Source organism: Porites lutea, chromosome 9 (assembly GCF_958299795.1).
Source record: "Porites lutea chromosome 9, jaPorLute2.1, whole genome shotgun sequence".
Taxonomy (NCBI): domain Eukaryota; kingdom Metazoa; phylum Cnidaria; class Anthozoa; order Scleractinia; family Poritidae; genus Porites; species Porites lutea.
In genome coordinates this window covers 10974449-10998821 of record NC_133209.1, presented here as the reverse complement: position 1 = coordinate 10998821, position 24373 = coordinate 10974449, and the positions used below count along the sequence as shown (strand labels likewise).

The 24373-nt window shown below is 39.9% G+C and overlaps 1 pseudogene; it reads left to right on the top strand.

Annotated features, from left to right (window-relative positions):
* The first annotated feature begins 5156 nt into the window (after positions 1-5156).
* LOC140948889 (uncharacterized) lies at positions 5157-7463 on the top strand (annotated as a pseudogene).
* Positions 7464-24373: the final 16910 nt, after the last annotated feature.

Sequence of the window (24373 nt, the reverse complement as noted above, 5' to 3'; positions counted from 1 at the left end):
GGCGGAAAGAACGACTCTTACATTCTTCCCTTTTTATACATACCTTCGTCAAAGCAACACCATAAAAGGACAATGCTGTGACGTTAGATTACGTCTGTAGCTAATTATAACGACTGAACAACGACATGCTAAAATAATTGCTAAAATACCATAATAGTCAGGTGGCTAAAGCTCGGATCTATACAGAGCGGACAAAAGTACCAAACTTTGCATGGTTGTAGCTTAGGGCATGTTAGTCAATATTAGGATCGGTGTCACAACTACCTCTTCACGATTTGCAGCAACTGCTCGCTGCAGTTAAATAAATAAATAAATAAATAAATAAATAACTATTATTATTTATTTATTTATTTATTATTTACAACTACCTCTTCACGATTTGCAGCAACTGCTCGCTGCAGTTCTTAAACAACCTTCCATGATGGGTGCCCTGTGCTAAAAATTGCAATCCCTTCAAGTTTTTGCCATTTTTTGATAAAAATCACGTAAAAAGGCAAGTAGATGAAAAAAGAAAGTGTATTAATACTATTATTATTATTATTGAAACCAACAACTAAAACAAGTCAACCTATTGATATAGCAATAATGATATACTATGGTAGGTCCCCTGTGTTAAAAAATGTCAATTCCTTGTTTTTGGCCATTATTTGTATAGGTAATAGCATGATTTGTAGTGACATTTGGTATAAATACGAGTGAGTGAGTGATATTTTAAAATTGTTATACGAAATTTCACGAGCCATTAGGCGAGTGAAATTTGAGACAATTTTGAAATATCACAAGTGGTATTTATGCCAAAAATCACGTACAAATCATGCTATTACTACTACTACTACTACCCACAAAAGGTTTGTAATTTTCACATGTTGGTATTTCAAATTAAGCTTAAATACCACTGCTCTAAGCCAATCAAATTGCAGAAATTTCTCATGTAGTAGTATAAAGATGAAAATTACATGAAAGAAATGAAAATGAAACTGAAAAATTGTATTAGAATGTGTTATCAAATGGTGACGAGTGAAATTAGGGAATAATTTCACGCGCGTTTTTGTCCAAATCCTGGATCGTATCGATCGAGAACTCCTGCACTCTCTCGAACTTTTAGAGCTTAAATTTGGCTTAAGTTCAGAGTTTTTCGACAAAATACCTGTTGGAATCTTTCTTGATGTGCTCTTTCGGGTGTTCAGGTTTTCTAAAGCGTCTTTTTGTGCCCTGACATCTTCATTCATGACATTTTAAAACTTCGTCGCCATCTTGACACTGAGACGTTCGTTAGGTTGCCGTGGCAATTTTGTAGTTTCACATGTGAAATTACAAATTAACGCTGAAATTTCGCGCCAAAATTAAGGAGTACTTCGTCACCTATGATATTGTTATTGAAACCAATGACAAAAACAAGTCAACTGAATGGAAAATTCAAGGAAGATGTTTTCAGACGCGTACCAAATGGCCTTTCAAGATGGCGGCGTCGATCAAGATAACTTTCGACTGCTAAAGTATTTTACAGAGAACAATTAAGCAATTTGGAGCAGTAGCTTGAAGTAGAAGGGAGCAAAAATCGAGATAAAAGAACATCTGTCAATGCGTCTACTCACTTCGCAGACGATTTTACAGCTTAATAGGTCGCGGAATATCTTTGGAGAAGTTTCAGGCACGCGAAGCTAACAGCCGGCGAAGAAGCGCGAGCTCGAATCCTGCCCTGGCAATTTAGCTTTTCTTCTTTTTGACTTTCTTTCTTCCTTTCTTTTCTTCATTTTCCTTGCTACTTTTAGTATTTCTTTAACGATTAAACGCACACACTTGCACAAACAAAAGGGGTGCGAAGAGACGCGGAAAGGCCGAAAGGAGCCGGAGAGCAGTTCTCTTCACTCGATATGTGGATAATAGATTGTTTGACTCGAGGCGTTCGTTCATCGTATTTAAAATCCCCAGAATAATAGCTAGCCCGACTTCATGTTCAGCGAGCTTTCCTTACTCTCTAGCTTATTTCTTTATTTCATTTGGGACTACCAAGTCTGCCTCGGTCCCAGAGTCCTCTCTGTTCCTCCTTTCTATTTTATCTCGTCCGCCGTTACGATGTTTTTCTATGCAATGAAGAGAGTAAAAACTCAATAGAAGACTTGACATGTTTTCGACCTTCACTTCGCTACACTGGAAAAGAGACGTGAGTAAAGAACCGTTTCAGGCCTACTCTGGGACCTAAAGTCGCCTAAAGTCGCCTTAAGTCGCCTAAAACCGCCTTAAGTCGCCTAAAGTCGCCTTTAGTTTCCTTAAGTCACTAAATCATTCAAATCTTAACAAGGTTCAAATTGTCTTGTAGTTATTACTTTTTTAGTTTTCTATTTCCAGAATGCATGATTTCTCATAAAGTGTATAATAACCCGTGTTCAATAATATTAGCCACAGACCCACCCCACCCCCCACAAAAAAACTCCCACGGTGACTTAAGACCCATTAATTTCTTCTCCAGCCCTCTAATTTATACATTTAATTACTTTACACAATTTACTACACGTAACAATTAGTCGTAAGCAAAACAAGAATAATCATTCCTGTATTGTTTATGCAAAAATGACAACATATAGTACACAACTTTATCCAGTCACTTGTACAGGTATTTTATTAATTTCATCCGGGAGGTTTGTCTCATATTTCTCAGTAAAAATATTGTTTAAAAAGGCATTCAAAGGTTCAAGTTCTAGCTAAACTACATTAAACAGTGTGCAAAGAGAGTAGACAGAGTAGTGTCCAGGCAATAGCCCTGGGGTACTGGATTTTATGATTGGGCTAGTGAACTGCGTTTTTAACTTGCCTGGCTGGCAAGTAAAGTTGTTTAGGGAATTCAGATTACAGAAGAACTGTAATCAGTCCCATTCATAAAAAAAAATTGGGGTTAGTCAAAATGGCTTTCAGGCTAGTGTATGCTAGGCAAGCTGTAAAGCCGACTTTCTTTGCACCCTGAACAAAATATAGTTGAAACTCTTTTCTACTGCTTTGTGAGAGTCCAACATTGAAAGACATTTCAAGTAACTAAGATCAATACAGGTAGGTTGAAGGGAGAGAAAAAAAACAATTATTGCCGCCACAACATTAATCTAAATTTTCTGGTAGTTAATACAAGTCTAAAGGTCAATCGAAAAAAGTGTCCATGTAAATTACCGACCCAGATTTTAAGAGCAACTAATGATAAGTTTTTTCTCCGGCACACAACCTCTGATCTGTATTTACCGTCGAATTATATCCATCTATCATTGACAGAAACACAATCACTCTTATAAACTTGAGCACTTAGCTTAGCTTGTACAGTCGTCTCTTTAGGTCTTCCCTTCCAGACAGAAATTCAAGCTTTGTACATCGAAGGTGCGTAATACTGCTCTTTGTTTATGTTGTCGTGATTGCTTCCTGCCAAACGATTTGATGTAATCGATCATTATTGATGAAGAACGTAGAAAAGCGAAATAATACTGTTCTTTCCTCTACGTTATGGCCGCCCAGAAAGTAGTGTGTTTTGATCACGTGACTAACTGGTCTGGAGGCGGGGAGAGGGCGGGACCGAGAAACCATGGAAATTAGCTTGCGACTGCAGTGGAATTCTGGGAGAAGCAAAATGGCGGATAGAATGTTGTACCTCGCGTTTTCGTATAAAGATCTCCTTTTAAATGGAAATTTCTGACATAATAATGGAAACGTTTACACTTGGTACTGCCATCGGTTTAAACATGACGCATAATGCTTCCTTTTGTGCTGAGAGCGTAAACGCTGCCGCGTGGAACAGACCGAGAGAGGTTGGTTGAAGCTAAGCTTAGTTGTTTACGCTTCTGCTGGTGCATAAATGCACTCATGAAATCAACCCGACTGGAAAGTTTCCAGAGAGACCATGGATAAGAGAGTACGGTTCACTAGCGAAGCAAGTATTTGGAAGTGTTTTGTTTGACTGAGACAGGAAAGGAGCAATATATATACGGCGAGAACAGTCTACAAACTTTTTGTTTTGAATTCAATTGGAAAAACATCCTCTTAGCCAAGCGTGTGGGGACAAACATTGGCAGAGCAACTACCAAGACATACAATGGGGATCGTCATTTCCATAATGTGCGATATCGATAAGTGATTTTAGATGTTTTAAATTAATTACTTAAATGTTTGTTGTCAAATTATGAAAAAAAGACACTTGAATATAAAGTTTTTGCTACAAACCAGCTCACAGTATGTTACAGAGATGTATTGAAATACTCTACTTTTATGGTTTTATTTTTTGGAAAAAGAAATGCAGGAACCTTTGATTTTTTGTCCCTTATATTATGAAATAATGCATTTAAAGACCAAGAGAAAATTTACCCTTTTGGTTGCTTCTAACTCAGATTTTGTCTCTGCTAATGTAATACTTAACCAACACCCTTGATATTAGCCTGTGCCACAGATGGAACTAAACTCTGGGTTAAGTGCATCTGCAAAACAGTGGCAAAATCCTAGTTCTGGGCCCCCTGTGTGTGTATCAGGATTAGAGAACATGCCAGGACTGGACTGTTAAAAATGCCATTGTCCATTTGCCAATCATGTTGAAGGGGAACTCAAAATGCTGGTAATTCATTTAGTGCATCAGGGCCCAGAACAAGGATATTAGAGCTGCTTCACGAATGTTACTAACCACGGTTAGAATACACCTGCAACACAAGCTACCTTGATATTTAATGTTCATAATATTAGGTAGCTGAGATTGTTGAAAATTTGGAAGACTAATGTAGACGTCTTCAAGACTGAATTAACTTATGCTACAATATTGTGTCCCTAGAGAGGTAGTGTTATCAGATTTTGATTTTGTATATGTTGTAGTTCATTTTTATTTCAGTTAATTTTTATTTTTCCATCGTTTCTGGGTATGGTTATGTATGCTAATGAATTTAAAACAAAGGGAAACCAAAAATTAACTGAAATTAAAAATTAACTGCAACATATTGACACTAACATGTAACTCACCTAAATGTCACCTTTTTCTCCTTAAGTCGCCTAAAGTCGCCTTAAATCGCCTTAAGTCGCGCAACATTTTGACCAAATTTTCCTAAAGTCGCCTTAAATCGCCTTAAGTCGCCTAAAATTACGGCGACTTAAGGTCCCAGAGTAGGCCTCGTTTCATTTTATTTTGGAAACGAGTTATCAATCGATATCAAGTTTTGGTGTATCTGCCGTATAAACGGAACAGGCTCCTTCAAATTAGGGACTTTACGAACCAGAACGCGACGCAGTTTGAAAACACCGAAACCGAGAAGGGCCCGGGGCGAGAACGCCGTCACGAGCGCGGGAAAAGCAAAGTTACGGATGCGATCGCGGCGACAGAGGCAGAGCTGTGCAAATCCTTTAAACTCCGCTAAACACATTTTCGTTTTATAGCTGGTGTTATACATCATAAATGGCAACATTCAGAGAGGCAAGGGAGGCTTTATTGTTTGCCCATCAAGATGGAAGCATTGATGACACAGAGTTTACCCTGTTGTACGATTTAAATTCTTCTGAAAATCTCGAATTTCCCTATTGGAAGTATGGTTGCTTCGATCTTGATTCTATGACAGAAGATGAGTGTAAGGCTGAGTTTCGGTTTTTCAATAACGATATTATTTACTCGGAGAAGTTCTTGATATTCCAAACATAATTAAATGCCCCAATGGTGCTCTAGTGGACGGAACGGAGGCATTGAGTGTGCTGTTGAAGCGTTTTGCAAACCCGAGTCGATTTGCAGATATGGTTGCTCGATTCGGGAGACCAGTTTCACAACTTTGCATGATTTCAAACCGAATGATGGACTATTTATTCTACGAATATAGCCACCTTCTCGCAGATTTAAATCAGCCATGGCTTTCCAGGGAACGTCTCCGTCATTTTTGCTGCCACTATACATGATAAAGGAGCTCCACTCGAAAACTGTTGGGGTTTCATAGACGGAACAGTGAGACCCTTGTGTAAGCCAGATGAAAACCAAAGAATTCTCTACAACGGACATAAAAGGGTGCATGGGATAAAGTTTCAGTCCGTAGTTGCGCCAAATGGGCTTATCGCAAGTCTGTTTGGTCCAGTCGAGGGCAGGAGACACGATAGTGGTATGCTAGTCTACTCAGGACTTCTGCAAGAATTATCCCATTACTCGTTTGCACCGGACGGGACACCCTTATGCGTTTATGGCGACCCTGCCTACCATTTGCGTGTCCATTTTTCAAAGGCCCTTCAAAGGCGCTCATTTGACACCAGCAGAGCACCAGTTCAACAAGGCCATGAGCCAAGTCAGACTTTCGGTAGAATGGTTATTTGGGGACATTGTTTACTACTTTGCATTCCTAGATTTCAAGATAAACTTAATAATCGGCTTAAGCCCTGTTGGCAAGTGTACATTGTGTGTGCGCTCTTGAGAAACGCTCACAGTTGTCTTTATCAAAGGAGGAAAAGTCATAGAAAAATCTATCGAGTCTACTGCAATATATAACATAAAATTTTAATGCCTGCAACCTACTGACCACTCGCCCCTATCCCTTATCCTGCTTTTTAGTTATTAATGACCACAGCCTTGGGACTGAAATACAACTCACAATTTTGTCAATACAACTTGATTGTGTCTTAATCATTAATCTGATTTTAGTGAAGAGTACTGTTAATCCTACAAGAGAGATTTTAAAATTAGAAATGTGAGCTTAATATTTGGCTTCAACATACTCCCTCCCCTAGATTCCCCAGCCCTTTTCATCCTATGGAGATTTTTAAAACCTATTTTCCAATATGTAAAGTATCACTAGTTTCTTTTATAGCAGACTGAAAATACAGAATTTTATTGCATTTTGCGCCACGGAATGCAATTTTTCAAAACAATTATTCAACTATCCTAGACAAAAAATATCTTCTAATATGCCACCATCCAATGAGATAACTGCAATAATAGAATATAACAAAAGGCGGGCTCCTCGGCACAAGAAAAATGCGGTGCCACTGTTGAAATACAAACATTGATCGCTGACAGAAAACGTTGGTCGTGACTCTTGTCAAAAAGACAATAGTAAATACACTATACAAACTGGTTTTCAAAATCAAGCGACAGCTATACCAGCAATACTTGTGAATTTTCAGTGAATTAGGCAACTATTTGTTCACAAGTTTGTCCAACAAACTCATCAGTGCTTTAGTTTGGTCTTGTTTCTGTCTCAACATCAATTGTTGTGACGCCAAGAGTTGCTGTTGCTGCTGTTGTTGTTGTTCTTGCATTAGCCGCATCATTTCACTTTGTTGTTGCTGAAACTGGCGTTGCTGATCAATGCTCGCCAGTAGACGTTTTGCATCCAAATCGTGCTGCTCTTTGTCAGCTGGAGTTCCTCAAGTTTAAGTTCCTGGTCTTTTTCCGCTTTTTTGGACAGGAACAACATGGTCTCGCTAGTGCCACTTCTCCGTTCTCTTTTCTTTACTTTTTCCTGATCATTTTCGCCTGAATGTCTTTTCATAGTCTCCGACACTTTCTCAAGTATCTGTGGCCTTTGCCTTCTCTTTCTCAGCCTTTCCTTTCACACTTTCGTCGTCCTCTTTCATTTCTGCATAAGCTGTTTCTTCGAGAGCCATAATTTCTTCCACAAAATTCTTTGGGCTCGGGCGGCGCGATGCCCGCGCTCCCTTCCTCAGCTCTCAATTTCTTTTTGATTCGGTCAATTAAAATACCCACATGATCCCTTACGCACCTTTTATTCTCAGCAAAGCAGGCTTGGGACAGGTATTCAAAGTGTTGGCTATTCTATCCCAAATTTCGCTTCTTTGAGACGAACCCTTTCTTTTTTTGAACGGATTCTCGGAAACAACCTCTCTGCATAACAGGACATTGTGCTCGCTTGTCCAGTACATCACATTACTGCGTGAAAAAAAGAACAGTCTGTTTTAGTTTGTTTTCAATGAAGAACATAAATATAAAGTTTAAACTCACTTTAATCTTATAGTTAAGCAGGACAGGAAATTGAATCTTCTAATAAACTAAATTGCACTTACTTGCCAGTTTTCGACTTTGGTATCGAACTCGGCGGGTCTGCGTGTTGTCTATTCATCATAGCGGTAACCAATTGACCTGTAGTAAAAGGCAAATTAAAATGTTTGTTTGGTATTTTTTACAATAAATAACATTTTCATGGACTTAGAAAAACAGTTTTGCCTATAAGGTAGCAAAAGAAAATTTAATTCCAGGCCAAATTTAGTAGAAACTACTCATGTTTTCTGGAAACGATGCAAGTGCCAACCTCGCGTTCTAAACGTGAAGAAGATGCGTTGTAGTTTAGCGCCAAGCATGCACAGTGAAGCACTTTGTGGGCAAATTACTTCAGGTGACGTTTCAGGCAGCGTCGCGTTCTAGTTCGTTAAGTCCCCATTGGCGCCAAAAAAGCGCGGCAGAGACGCGTGCATGCTTTCCTGTTTAATTTATTTCTTTGCGCCATTTTTCATATATTAAATTTCGCAAGCCATGTCACATGCCATCCAGCAAACTCATTCCGCCTTTTAGCCTCACCGGTAAGAAGGTTGTGTTTAAGTATTAATCTGTTTACAAAGGCAGACTTGAAAAGTTCAGTATTAATTTTAGGACGGGCACATTGTTTAATACGGAGATTGTAAAAACAGACTTTCTTCGAGGGAATATACTGAGCGAGCGGGTGATTATTTATAGAGGTTACTTCCTTAAAAATTCTACAATCTTGCCTCTCTAAGAGATCGTTAATGCAGACAGGGTAAGAAATAAAACGGCGCTCATGACATATATCTAAAATAGTTCTGTATAATATTAAGATCAGGTTCAGAAGCTCCATGAATAGGTAAACCATAGACAAAATTCGGCAAAACTAGGGAAGTGAACAAGTGATCTCTTTCAGCTTGTAAATATTGTTATTTTCTAAGGGTCCAAAGAACATGTAGGCATTTGTTTGCTTAATTGATTTAAGATTAACATGTGCCCTAAACTTGCAATCAGGCTGGATCGTAACCCCAAAAATTAAAGAAGCCCTTAAAGAACAAGACTACTGCATTGAGTAATGTCAAATACGGGGTTATATTGAGAGCCTTTCCTTATGAAAATAAGTTTCATGTTTTACATTTTCTTGGATGGGAAGACATGCTGTTGTCTTTAGACCATGTAAGGAATTGTTCGACAAGGTTAGCCGACGGATCACTGATTTCTTACAGGAGAAACTATTTTAGAGTCATCAGCATATTTAAAAAGCGCAGGAGCAAAGATATAAGAACCTTCTGGATCATTCAAACATATATCAAATATATAAAAATAATAATTTAATAATAATAATAATAATTTATTCATTTATAGTGGGCTTTTTAACATGCGAGGTAATCAAAAGCGCATTACAACAATAAATAACCTAAAAACTATTGATACAAATATTAGAAATATTCAAATATATTTAATATCTAAGAGATATTAAAAGCTAATTTAAAAAGATAAGTTTTAAGATTAGATTTAAAAGTAGAAATACATTTGATGCTGCGGAGGCTAACAGGAAAAGCGTTCCATAAAGTGGGCGCAGCCACACTGAAGGATCTGTCACCAAATTACTTTTTCATTTTTCCTGACGGATGCTTTAATAAAACACCTTCATTAGAGCGCAGCAAATAGCGTATATTAGTCTTAGTATGAATTAAATCAATGATCTGGCCTGGTGCCATGCCATAGAGGGCTTTGAAAGTAAGTAATAACATTTTAAAATTAATTCAATTTCTTACTAATAAAAACGGCCCACTTACGCTTCCTAGTGTGGTTAAGTTTAAGTTTAAGTTTAAGTTTAATAATTCTTTTTACCAATGTACAAAATAAAAATATATATACATATATAAAAGTACAATAGGTAAAGGAAAGCAGTAGGGGGAAACTGAATTCCCATATAAAAACTGCCCTCCAAAACGAAAAGATAAAACAATTAAGAATAGAAAACTTATACATATCTATACATCATGTGATACTTGGAGAAAAAAAAACAAACAAACAAACAAACAAAAAAAAAACAAAATTTAGTTGTTTTGTTTTTGTTTTTTTTTCCCTATCCCCTTCCCCTTTTCTTTAATAAACTACTTAGATATTAAATAAAATACTAATACTTAGATATTAAATAAAAAAGAAAATCCAGATTCAGTAGGAAATAATAAAAATATGACTATTTACAAAGATAATTAAGTAATAAAGTTTTAAAAGAGTTTAAGCTGGAAGCAGACATAACGGAGTTTGGTAAAGAGTTCCAGTCATTAACATAACGATTAAAAAATGAAAATTTAAAATAGTTTGTCCTTGCTGCTCTAGGCCTGATTTTAAAGTCATGGTTTCTTCTAGTTCTTGTCGGGCCAGTCAGATCCACGTATGTGGTATAATCAATATCAGAATAGCCATGAATTATCTTGTAAAGTTGAACCAGGCAAAGGTATTTTCTTCTTAGCTCCAATGTTGACCAGTTTAGTTCAGTGAGCCTTTCAGTGTAAGAATTATGAGATCCACATATCAATCGAGTAGCACGACGCTGAATGGATTCAATACTGTGTATGTGTTTAACCAAATATGGATTCCACACTGGGCAGGCATATTCCAGAATAGGACGAACTAAAGCAACAAAAGCTGTTTTGATTGGCACAGGATCCTTAGACCCAAACGTTCTCCTTATTAGACCCAATACTCGATTTGCCTTACCAACAATGTAATTGATATGAGCGTCCCACCTTAAAGAAGATTCAATCCAAACGCCCAAGTGCTTATGTTTATCAACAGCCGACAGATTATTCTCATTTAACACATACTGATGAACTAAAGGACAATTGGACTTGGTAACATGTAGAGCCTTACACTTTTCCGACTTCAGCTTGACCTTCCACGAGTCACACCAGGAGGCGGCAGACAAGAGGTCATCTTGAAACTCGACACAATCATCTACAGATGCGATCTTACGATAGAGTACACTGTCATCAGCAAAAAGCTCTGTGCTACAGCTTACACTAAGGGGGAAGTCATTTATATACAGCAAGAAAAGAAGTGGCCCTAATATACTCCCTTGAGGAACACCAGAGGACACCTCCATCCATTCTGATGAATGACCTCCAATAATGACTCTTTGTGTACGGTCTGACAGATAGTCATGAAACCAGGAAAACAAATGACCCCGAATGCCATAACACTGCAACTTATAAAGCAAGTGATGGTGAGAAACCTTGTCAAAGGCTTTTGCAAAGTCCAGAAAGATCACGTCGACTGAGTCACCTTTCTCAAGAGAACTGTACCATGAGTGTAGCAGCTGAAGAAGTTGAGTGACACATGAACGAGCTTCTCTAAAACCATGCTGGCTCTCACTCAGCAGCCCATGATGTGTTAAGAACTTCATAATATGTTTATAGATGATACGCTCCAAACACTTCACTAAAATACTTGTAAGAGAAACTGGTCTATAATTTTCAGCCAAAGTTCGTTCACCAGATTTATGGATTGGAACAACATTGGCAGATTTCCAGACACTTGGTAACTTGCCATGATTTAATGAAAAATTGAACAGCTGTGATATTGATGGTGCCAACTCAGCAGCACATTCCTTCAGAATTCTAGGTGAAATTGCATCAGGACCAATCGCCTTGTTTACATCAAGGGAACTAAGAACTTTATAAACATCAGCCACTGAACATAACAAGTCATCAACTGTGTCCTCAGTGAAAGGTGTAAAATCCTCATAAGCCATCTCTCCAGATCTTTCACTAAAAACACTATGAAAAAATTTATTGAACAAATCAGCTTTCCCTTTTGGCGTAAAGGCAGACTGACCATCATATTGAACACAGCTGGGAATACTAGCATTACCAGTGCGTGATTTTACAAAGGACCAAAATTTTTTCGGCTTGGAAGGCAAGGATGCTGTTAGATTAGCAACATAATTCCGGTAGGCTTTGTTCAAACTATCCTTCACCTTATTGCTAAAGGACTTGTATTGAGCCCATTTAACAGGGTCCCTTGAGGATTTTGCTTTCCTCCACAAACGCCGTTTCTTCAAAACTAGGATTCTTAATTCAGAATTAAACCATGGTGCATTCCTTTTATGCTTCAGTGACTTTGTTGGAATATTACGTTCAACTGCCTCCATAAACAGAGCTTTCCAAGCATCCCAAACATCATTTATATCATCCATTAAGAAAGCAGTATTCCAAGGTATATTTGAGAAATCATCTCGTAGATTATTCCAATTGGCAGAGCCAAAGCTATAAACAATCCTAGGACTTTCCTTAGGTCTTAAGATTTTGAGCCTCAAATTAAATTCAATGGAACTATGATCAGAGCTGCCAAGTCCTTCATTAACACTAAGGTCAAACAACAGATCAGGAGCCGTAGATAACACCAAATCCAAAATATTGTTGCCCCTTGTAGGATTCAAGACCATCTGATGGAAAAAATGATCTTGAAATATGGAGCAGAACGTCGAGGATAACGTATCTGAACCAACTGGACAAGACGGATTGGACCAGACAATATTGGGTAGATTGAAATCTCCAAGTAATAAAGTAGTTAAGGTGTTACCACTTCTCTCTAACAGGCATAACGATTTTTCCAATTCCAGCAAATACGAAACATCTGTAGAAGGAGGTCTGTAAAAGACCCCAACCATTATACGAGAATATGGGTTTGAAATTACAATCTCGCACCACATAATTTCACAATCAGTTTCAAGCTCCGATCTTCTGATGCTGCTGATTTTCTGAGAACAGGCTAGCAATACTCCTCCACCACAACGTGAGCGATCTTTACGATGCACATGATACGTACTAGGGAAGATTTCAGCTGAGTTAATTGAAGAATCCAGCCACGTTTCAGTAACTGCGACTAAATCAAAACTGATAGACGATAAGCGACTGGCCAATTCAACTCTCTTGTTGACAATACTTCTTGCGTTCAAGGACAAGCAGGAAACATGATTCACACGTGTCGGCTCAGCCAAATGTGTTATCGAGACCCTTGACGAAACAGGTCCAGGATTAGGATTAACATCGCCGCTTATCGCTAATCTCATCAGATTAAAACTTATTTGAGCGTTTGGGTATAAGCAAATCCGGGAAGACAAATACTTTCGACCACGTGGAACAGGAACGACATGTCTTCCATCAAGAGAAAACGGTTCTTTACCCGGAAAAAGCGAAGCATAATCAATGGTACACAGCACAAGAGACTCAGCACCGAAGGCATGGAAGTCCAACAAGTCGAGAGGCGAGAAAAATCCGAAAGCAAGAACAAAAATGGCGGAGCTCGCAAAAGCACGTCCTGCCGCCATGCTGACCGCTGACCGGTTCCCTTGTTAATGGCCTTCCTGTTACAAAGGTGATTATTATGAGAAATTCGCCGTTGCCTAGCAAACAAGAAGCTATGGTACCAATTGACTCCGGAAGGGGTAGATGCTTGATTTTAGCTGATAACTTGCTATGATTTACAGAATCAAACGGATAATTAGGAAAATCCATTTTAAATAAACGAACTGCCTTACCGTCACTACGGAGTCTAGATATCTATATCTGACTGGATTTACAAAAACATGGCAAAAGAAATCTCTCTCACATACCTTCTGACTGAGTCTTGTAGTGGAGTATGTTTCTTTTTTCTTTTTTTTTTCTCATAATTACTTTATATTTATTTAATAATATACACGAAAAAATTACTCAATTCTGATTGTTTGAGAAAGGAGTGCAGCTCTTCTGTAACACGAGTGCAAACTTGTAACACGAGTGCAAAACTTGTAACACAAGTGCAAATTACAAATGGTTTCTGATTGGCTGAAAACACAAAAGAAACCACCAAGAACCAATCAGATTAGAGATTAGAGCCCTACGCACTTTGTTGGTCTTTGAAAAATTTACTCGTGCTCATTTATTTCAAATTGCACTCGAAATCAAGTGCTTTCCTATACTAATTTTTACCGAATATTTACTGAATAGGCTGCAGATGAGTTTCTCACTGGTATTAATCTACCACCCTCCTCCCCCCTCCCCCCAAAAAACGTTTTTCATAACTTCCTATAATTCTCTCTGTATGTCAGATTGAAATCAGGGCGCGTATTAGACTGAACTCGGCTCTCATAGTGGGTTGTCTTAGAATTTTTTTGGCTGCCTTGAGCAAAGTTTTGCAAAAGGGATCATTAAGTCTTATGAAGGAACAATTCTCACGTCTGGCTGCCTCCAATATCTTCTCTTATTTCGTCTCATTTCGGACTACACGGATGAAAGACTGATCCCGGGCTTGAGACTTAAAGATTGGATATTGCGAGCTTTGTTGTTGGCAGTAACAAGTCTTTGGCCTCACAAAGTAGGTTCTATTCGGTTCTATTCGGCGAGATGGAAATTGACGCTGATTTCTGACCAGGCCAAAGACTTAGTTAAAAATTGTTTTGAAGGCGGGGGCCCCATGTCTCCTTTTCAACCGCTGGTTTACATCCGGGATCTTGAATAAATCGACGGAGTGAGACGATTTATGTGGAGAAAGCGAGAGTTTTACGGAGTAATTTGACGATGTTTCGCCCGTGTTAAGTGTGGAAGTATTATGAGTGGTTTTCGGACGTATTGTGATTGCCGCCCAAGTCATTTATTGTTTGATTTGCCGAAATTGTTGACGGGTATGTGGTTGAGCTCGTGTTACCAGAAAACTTTGTGCCAAGCATAAAAACGTTTCGTGAGTGTTTAGTATAGGTGATTTTACCTTAGAAAGCCTATTCTTTGCTCAGAGATTGTGGATTTTAAATCTAGTGTTTTCTGCAGAGACTAAGCTATGGGCCTCAAGGTTTGACTGACTAAAAAGTTATACTTTCCCGACGTTTCAAACTCGTTGTTTATTACATTCTGTTACTTCTGCGAGAGAAATTTACCGTCTGTTGTCAGCAATAAAGCTGTGATCGTTGAGCCTTAGTTAGTGACTTTTCACTGTTTTTCACTTGATTTAGATGTCAAATTGTTAAAATGCACTTAAAACTTCTTTAGCCACGTTTTAGCAAATCTAGTCATACATACACGGTGTTTAATAGATAATACCAATATCAGCACTGAGGTACACGTACCAACTCGCGGGATGGCCATTACCTTACGCATGCGCATAACCATATCACCCGGGCAGTGGTATCCATGGAAAGCTGTTTCGCCCTTATTGGGGCTCATCAGCATGGCATAGCCGTTAAGCCTATGAGCAGGCGAACTCTCGTGAACGCAGGCACCCGGGATCAGTCCTGGCCTTCGAAGGGCTGCTCTGGAATCGACTAAGTTATCTAAGCGCAAGTCCTGATGACTTCCCTCTCTCTCATCAAGGCTATTATTTTATTATCTTTAAACGTGTGTGGGGTTCGTGGTGCTGACAAACGGGCAGGGTTGCGGCAGTGGATTTGCTCTCTTCCTTCTCCTCCGGATATTTGCAGGAGGTCCACTGAATGTCGGACAGCGTGGTCATGGGCTGGTTTCACTCTTCTGGTTATAGGGTAAAGGTTTCGGCTGGCTCTAACCTTTCGTGCGGTTGCGCCGTTTTCTATAAGTCCAGCGTTGCGTTAACGGCTTCTTTCTGTGACCATGAGGGTCCACTGCTCCTTTTCTTTGGCAAATGTGCCTTTCAATGTCGTGTGTCTTTACGCTCCTAGCCTGAATCCGGCAAGGGGAATTTTTTTCGGATCATGTATTGGTAGTGGTCAATCCGTTTCCACCGACCCTGTTATGTGGGGATTTCAGTACGGTTTTTGATCGTGGCATGGATCGGTCGGGTCATCATGCTGCGGACTCTCCACATAATAGCTCCGCGTCTTTGGCTCGCCTTTTTCATGTCTGTGGTGTTGTTGATGTGTGGCGCAGTTTGCACCCGTCAGATATGTCTTTCACCTGGTTTAGGCCCAATGGTTCCTTTGCCTCTCGGATTGATTTAATCGGGGTGCCCGTCCATTGGCTTCCTCTGGTGAACTTTTGCGAGATCTGTTCATGTCCCTATTCTGCTCAATGCGCGGTTATCTTTTCAGCGACCGTACCCCAGGCTTTGTTCCGTGGTCCGGGCATCTGGACGTTAAACATCTCGGTTTTGGAGGAGGACGAGACCGTGGCTTTAGCGACCTATTTCTTGGCGTCTTGGAGGACAAGAAAGTCTGATTTTCTGACTGTGGTGGATTAGTGGGAGGCGGCTAAGTCTAAAATTAAAGGCTTGACCGTGACGTTCTGTAAGAACCGCGTAGCACGCCTGCGCAGCCAGCTGGACCTCCTTGTCCGACTTATTTCCTACCTTAAGTGTTAAGTAGACCATGGAAGTGTATCTTTTGTTGGCCCTTACCAGTCTGCCCTTGCTGAACTCAGGAAATTGGATCTTGAGAAGCTGAAGGAGTCAGAGTTCGTGCCCGGTTTAGCTGGATTGAGGAGGTTGAGTGCTCCTCGGCGTATTTGTGCAGGTTGAAGAGCATTGCAGTCGGCCGGTATCTCCGCTCTACGGGAATCTGATGGGGTGGTCCGTGCTGATATTGAGGGCATCCAGGTCATTTTGGCATCTTTTTATGTCAGTCTCTCTACTAAAAAGGAGACTAATCAGGTTGCTCAGGCCTATTTGCTGTCCTGTGTTTCTGATAGGGTTCCACCTTATCGGGTTGACGATTGCAAGGGTCTGCTTTCTGTTCAAGAGTGTTTGCTGCTCTGTCTGGCATGGCCAGAGGCAAGGCACCTGGTTTTGATGGTCTCCCAATGGAGTTTTACCTTCGGTTTTGGGACGTGTTAGGGAGCGGATCTTGTTACCAGTTTGTTGTCTTGGGTAAATCACAGAGGCGTGGCCTCATCACCCTCACCTTCAAGAAGGTTGACCTACATGACCCGTTCAATTGGAGACCCATTACCCTGCTAAACGTCGACTACAAAATTGCCTCCCATGCGATCGCCGGCCGTCTACTTAAAGTTATTCATTTTTTTGTGGCCTATAATCAGACTTGTGGGGTGCCGGGCAGGTTTATAGGAGACAGTGTCCCTTTTCTGAGGGATGTGGCACACTATGTGTCTACCAGTGGGTCCTCTGTTGCTTTTCTGTCTCTAGTCTGTCTCTCGACCAAGAGGCGTTCGACCGAGTTGATTAAGGTTTGCTACGTTCTGATTTAGTTCGCATGGGTTTCGGTCCTTCTTTTATTAGGGAGTTTAAGATACGGAGACTACGGACTACGAACTACGGCTGGACGAGCGTTGTCCTTTGTTCGTAGCACTGGGTTGAGTCGTGCAAATATAGAAAGTTAAGATTGCACCACAGACAGTAGACTACGAGAGAAGAGGCGGAGAGGGAAACAACACGCAAAGATTTTCTTGTTTTCATCACAGTTCACAGAAATGCAAGTTACTTTTGCATATGATCTTATATTTAGAACAATGAACAAATTCTTCCATACTTGAAGGAAGCAATTACACGTAATTACTTCGGGTGAAATTGGTGAACAAAGTTTTGGTTTCACAGGTTTAATTTTTTTCGCCCATAAATACTTATGTCAAATATTAAAGAAATAGAAATAGTAATAGCTGTAATAGCTCATTTATTAGATTCAGAAGGTGGATTTCTCCGACTACTGATTTGATGTAGTTTGAAGTATTGAAATGCCGAGTTTCGATTGTCTCGAAGATGTTTACATCATTTTCATTCAGCAAATGCGATACAAAAACTTGCATAAACAAAAGTTACACAAGTAGAAAGACACACTCATCAGTTCGAACAAACATTGAAACTTTTCAAGCGCAAAGAGAAAGTAAATTACCTGCATGATTTCTCTTCTCCTCGGCCGTCAATCTGAAGCTTATTTAGATAATGAGCTTAGCTAGATAAAAATGTAGTCACAACAGTGGGTTGAAAGCGTAAATCTGAGCAGAAATTAGACACAACTTACATATTTCGCTTCCCTCTCACTTAAAGCAGGTTAATTGAAAACTTTTTTTCGAAAAGTCGAGATTCTTGAATTACCGAGACGGCAAAATACGAGCAAAATGTTCTCCGTAGTCCCGACTACGCGAAACAGCTCAACAACTCACCGTAGCCGCAGGGCTACGCGGGAAAAATGAACAGTCACGTGGTTTTGATCATGCGCAGTAGCATGTTTATCCGTAGCTGTAGTCCGTAGTCGCCGTATCTTAAACTCCCTATTAGCTGGGTGGAACTCTGCTACGCTGGGGTTCAGAACGCTGTTAAGGTGAACGGTTAAATCACTCCTTTTTTCGGTCTGTCTCGTGGTGTTCGACAGGGTTGTCCCATATCGCCTCTGCTGTACGTCCTTTATGCTGAGCCGGGTTCTAGCTTGTAACATCCGTGCTAACCCTGCCATCGTCGGACTTTCCCTTCCAGGAGCCTCTATTCCTTTGCCCGTTATCTCTCAGTAAGCGGACGACACATCTGTTATTGTTACATCTGATGCTGCTGTCGGAGCTACTTTTGCGACCCACCGCCTTTTAGAACGGGGCTCTGGCTCCAAGCTGAATTTGGGGAAATGTAAAGGTCTGTGGTTGGGTGGTTGGAGTGGGCGTGATGATCCTCCGCTTGCATTGCAGTGGTCTTCGGCGAGGGTTTAGGTGTTGGGTGTCTATCGGCCCCTCTGGTTTGGGGGAGGAAAACTGGCGCCCAAGAATAACTGCCGTCAAAAATTTCTCGAATACTTGGGGCTTACGGAAGTTGTCTTTTCTTAGGTGGGCTGTAGTGATTAACGCCTTAGCTCTCTCCCACATTTGGTATGTGGCGTCGCTACTCCCAATGCCTAATTGGGTGCTGGGCCGAAATTGTGGTCGACAGTGTGGAGCCCGTGCAGTGGCATGGTGTTGTGGTATCTGCTAGGGATGGTCATTTGGTTGTCCATTTGTGAATCTTCTGTTGCCTACTGCGTTTTACATCCTTTGGTGTTCATTGGCGTTGTTAAATTGATTTTTGTCCTTGAGTGTTGGCCCCCTGCGTCACTGCCTGTCCCTTTTATTCTATCCCATAGCGCGCCATCGGTGTCGTGGGGGTACTCCAGGTCCTTTGTCTGTCTGTTCACTTAGCTTGCAGTAGTCAGTTCTAGTTAGTTGGGGTAGCTTAGTTAGTGTCTCTCGGGTCTTTTTACTTGTCCCATTGTTGCGTGTAGTGGCGTGTAGCTTTTTGTCATGTCATTTACTTTTGTAAGGGGTGGCTACGCCGTCGACTTTTGGCGTGCTTCGGCACACATCCTGAGGCATGTTAAATTAACGCATAGTTTGGTGTTGTACAGTGCAGTGGTCTTGTGTTGGTCTGCGTGTTAAACGGGTGGTGTGGCATTGCTCTCCGCTGAGTACACTCGCCTCGAAACAAAAACAAAAAAAACGCAGGTTCGTTCGTTCGTAGACCCGACGGCTATGCCATGCTGATGAGCTCCAATAAGGGCGAAATAGCTGTCCATGGATGCCATTGTCCGGGTGATATGGTTGTCCGCATGCGTAAGGTAATGGCCATACCGCGGAGTTAGTATGTGTGCTTCAGTGCTGATATTGGTATTGTTGAATAGATGATAAAGCGTTTGTGCAGTTACCCTGTTGCCTGTATGCAAATTGGGTGGAGCTAGGGTTCTTTTCTATAACCGCTTTTACATGGGTGTGGTACACAACTTTTTCGGGTGCATAAAACACTCTCCTCGTTTATAATCTGCTTGCACCCTGGAAATTTACTCATGGGCAGGTCCCACAAAAGTAAATACTCCGGATAAAAAAAACCAATTGACTGCACATGCTTCTGATCTTACGTCCGACAAATTTTGGCTTTTTCTTGCTATTTTAGCGAATAGTGCTGGCTCGCAGAACTCTCGCCAGCAAAAAAATTGTCAAATTCATAGAGAACAGACGGAAAATTTTTTTGTTGCTCGAAATATCTAAAAGTCGTAACTGTTCATCAGTAGGATTTCTAAAACGTGTTCAATTTTACAATTGCTGATGTTTATTTGTACCGTTGCCCCGCGTATAAACTGCGATCAAGGTGAAACATATTTACTTCCTCTCGGCATCCTATGAACTCAGATCGTAACTCCTTACCGAGGAAATTTCGCAGGTTCTTGGAAATCTGCGATAGTCCTCTCTATTCCAATAGTTTTTCTAGTTAGTTGGGTTTTAATAATTTGGCAAAAAATTATCATGGCTTTCTTATTGGCTATTGCGAGGTTATTCAGTAAACTGGGTCAGAGTTTGTTCCCCAAAATAATCCTACAGTACAATTCAACACAACACTGACTGACACAGTTTCAGGCGCAAATTTAAAATGGGCACTGGTTCGGGTCTACCGCCGTACAGTTAAAATTCGCTGTACAAAAGAGGCTGCGTGTGGACTTGGTTCTCAGTACAGTCACTGATTGTCAAGTTTGCTTTGCTTTGAACTTTCTTTAAAGAAATTTGTTCTAGAGAATTATGCAAAGGCAACTTTGTCCTCAGAGTCACGGTTCGAAAAGGAGTTAACGCTAACCCGTAAAGAAAATGATTCAGGCCAGGGAGTGACTCTCCGGCTATTGACGATATTAGGAACCGCAGCTCGGGTATCCGCAATGTAGTTTTTACCTTTAACCTGATAAATCAAAATACTTTCATGAATTCATCAGCCTTTTATTCTCATTGATAACTATATATACTAGCTAGCAGGTCCAAATCAGTCTGTGGCTGCCATAGACTTTCAAACTTCTTTTCAAATGCAGTATGTATTAAAGAAATTGACTAAAAGAATGAACAAGGAAATATTATACTTATTCACCCAACTTCTCTCTTGAACCGCTGCTAATAACTATTACAGGCAACTCCCTTAATTGCTGACGCCCTAAGGATCATTGATTAAAGAGTACTCAGTAATAGCATTTTCAATGAGTAGTTCGGCTAATTCTTCCTCGCGAAACGTGTAAAATTTTATGCCATTTTCTTGAGTTCTATCAAAGCAACTGAGTCAACACAACCTGTCCCAAGGGCCTCTTGGTTACCGTGCCATTTTCTGGCGTCTGGCGATACCTTGTACTCATTGTTATTTTACCGGACATCGCAACGTCTTCCAATTTGGTCAACACTAATAAATTAAGAATAATAGGCCGGTGGACTTGAGCCAATCAGAAACGTAGAAATATTTTTAATAGAAGGATATCATAAATTAACCAAGTTTATTAAGGATCGTACTGGGAGAATATCGTCCCTCGGGTATTTTTGCTTAGGGACAATAAAATAAAACTGTGATTTCGGCACTGAATTAACGAAGAAACGCTGGTAAGTCCAAGAGGGTAACGAGAGTCCAGTACGTACAAGCAAATCTGTTTTAGTCAAACGTCTGTAAGCCTTGCTGTAGGGATTTATTTGCTGTCCTTTATGTGGGGTACCGTAATAACCAGGTGTGCGCAAGGCGAGAATTGTTATGAGAACATTGGTCCTAACGTTACAAAAGTTTTTCAAAGGAAACGAATTATAACCAGCGTCAAGCCGGAAAAGGATAGACAAAGCCGCATGCACTTTTATAAAAATTGTCTAGAAATTTCTTTGCTCGAGAAAGGTAACAATTTCTAGTTGACTGTACCAATCATCTCAGTTTGTCTGGGTTATTGAATCAAAATTCCCAACAATTTTATTAAGCAGGGTAAAAGCGCGACTTAAAAAAGCTCTGATTAAGGCAGGTTTTTAAAGCATGTGGGAGAAAGCCATCTTTGGGTGTCCCTGCATTAAGAAAGAGTTTTTTGGGGTACAGGATGCAAATTGTATATAATTGACATATTCTGAACCTATTTACTCAGTAAACGCCAGCTTACATATAAACCTATGGCAAACCACTCAAACTAACAACCTTTAATGTTTGTAAGTCTTCGAAGCTGCTCATATAAGAAGCGCACAGCCAGCAATTGTATTTATCCATTTATAGAACACATCTGGAGTCAGGGTGGGAAGTTGGACGATACCTCAATAGCTGTCCCACAGCATGAGGTTATTGATAAATAAATTTTCCTCGATCCTCATTTGTTTCGAGGGAGATATGTTTAATTGTAAAGGTCGATATTAATTCCTAACTAGCTGATTTCCTTCCTATCATAGCTTGAAGCTCGTGTAATCGTTGGGGAGGTCGTCAGTTTGAACTTTCTAAAGTGTCACGAAATGAAAATGAAATCAGAGTGATGTATCAAAAGACGGTCAGCATAGGATTGGAAATTTCAGAAGAGACACGCCGAGGCAAACTATCTTTTTGTTCGAGTGAATGCTATCATAATCGTGATGAAGGCTTTGATTGACTTTATTCCATAAACGTGATGCCATTTAAATAAGTGAAAAGCGTCAATTACTGTAATAACTTAGAGATATCAAATATTTGTAATGGTATAAAAGAAACATAGTTCCTGTTGGGGCAGGAATTGAAGTTATAAATTTCACGAAAGAAAGAAATAATCCACCCATTTCGTGAGATTATTAGATGATTAATGAAAAAGGTACATGTATCAATGTGCTTGGACAGCATATTGTTCAAGAAATAAACAACAGGTTGTCCTTTTTCGCTGTTTAAAAAATTGATTCACCGCACGATGAAGCAACTCATGGAAAGCCCATGGTGGGTTCAGTTGTGAGCAGGGGCTATATATTGGGCATGACCAATGGAAAATTTAACCTGTTATGTGGTGAAAAGTAACAGTAGTGAAAAGCAAATCGCGAGGACTTTGTAGAAGGTATGTTTCATGTTTTAGATGTTACAACTGAATTGATGCTACTGTGATTCTGAATAAGCATGCGTATAAACATTCCTTATTAAGTCAATAATTCGTTGAGGAACGGAAGACCCGGATACCTGAAACACATAAGCCGTCAGCTTTATCTTTTTCTCTGTAGCGTCAAGTTATATCTAAAGAACGGTTAGTTTCGAAAAAATTTAGAGTGGTTAAAACAGCAACTCAGAGAAAAATCTTTTAACATTTGTAACTGGGTTACTGAACGACCAACTTTATGGGAAAACAACTTGCTTGCTTATCTAGTTCATATGGACCCCAAAAGGGATATAATTATGTCTGGTCCCTTCATATCGGAGTCAAGAGTATATAACGGACAATTTCAAGCAGAAAGTGAGTGATGGTCAGGGAAGTGATATGTCCAAGTGATAGAGGCTAGTGAGCTGGGAGATGTTCAGAGCTTTATGTCCTGTGAATTTTCTGTATAAAGCACCTTCTTTTAATCTTAACTTAACTTAGATCGTTGGTTCAGAGTTATATAAATTATATAACTTCACAAAATAAATGTGTAATGTTATCCCCAGATTTGAATCAGTGGGGCACACTAAATTTTACCAAAGGACGATCATTCATGATCATGTTAAATGCTATTACAAGAAGGTAGACAGAAAATGATGATAGGCCTTCGGTACTGTATTTGACGCTCAACTGGCCGGGCTGTTGATACTTACATCGCTTCATGTTATCTTGTACTAGGTAGTTTTAATTTTCATGTCCCGTTTAATAATTATTAATTTTAAACATGCAATATTAAATGGTCCGTGGTCATTCTCAAATAGAACCTTTGTCATGGCGTTGTTTTTGGTAGATGCTATACTGGATGGGTCTGTTCTATAAACACTTTACCCTTAAATGCGACGTAAACCACTCAGAAATAAATGAATTTTGTTTAACTTCATCTTTCATGACTAGAAAAAGGGCTTTCAGGAAAAAAAGCGAGAAGATTGGGACCAACTGAACCGCGCTGTTCCGTCTCCAAGAAAGCATAACAACCCCACCAGCTATCACTCACTACCGGGTACTAAAGGCAAATGACGACGGCTAGATTTTCATTTCTTATGAAAAGAGAACTACAATACTTCTAATTCATGAAGAACATTCAAGAGAAATTGAAATTTATTGTCAAATCAGATAAAACAGACTGACTTTTAACCTCCAGTTATAAAAACTAGTATTAAAACAGTAATACTGCTTGGCGACTTGATTACAATAACATAGATACATAACTGTACTTTCGAAAGTGTCAAAAGAGGCTCTAGCCGGCCAATGGTGGCCTACTCAGATTGAGAGACGCCGCAAAAGAAAGAACCCCCCTTACAAACGAAAAGTCCTTAGACTTAGACTTAGACAAGTAGACTCTTTTGAAGCACACAGTAGCGACTTGTTGGTAGAAGGTAGTAAGCTTAATTAATAATTCTTGTACTGTCATTCTCAGAAATCCAACCCTGTGTGTGGCTGGCCAAATAGGCCACTTGCACTAAGAGGTCACATGACCAATGCTTCCTTTAAACAATGAGTTGGAATCTTGCTGATGCCAAAAATTGACGGAGCGCATAAAAATTATCTTACACCCGAAATTTGAGAGGAAACGCATGTACCGGAGATATTTTATGGCACTTTGATTTTTCAACGAAAAGTGACATTATTTGTAT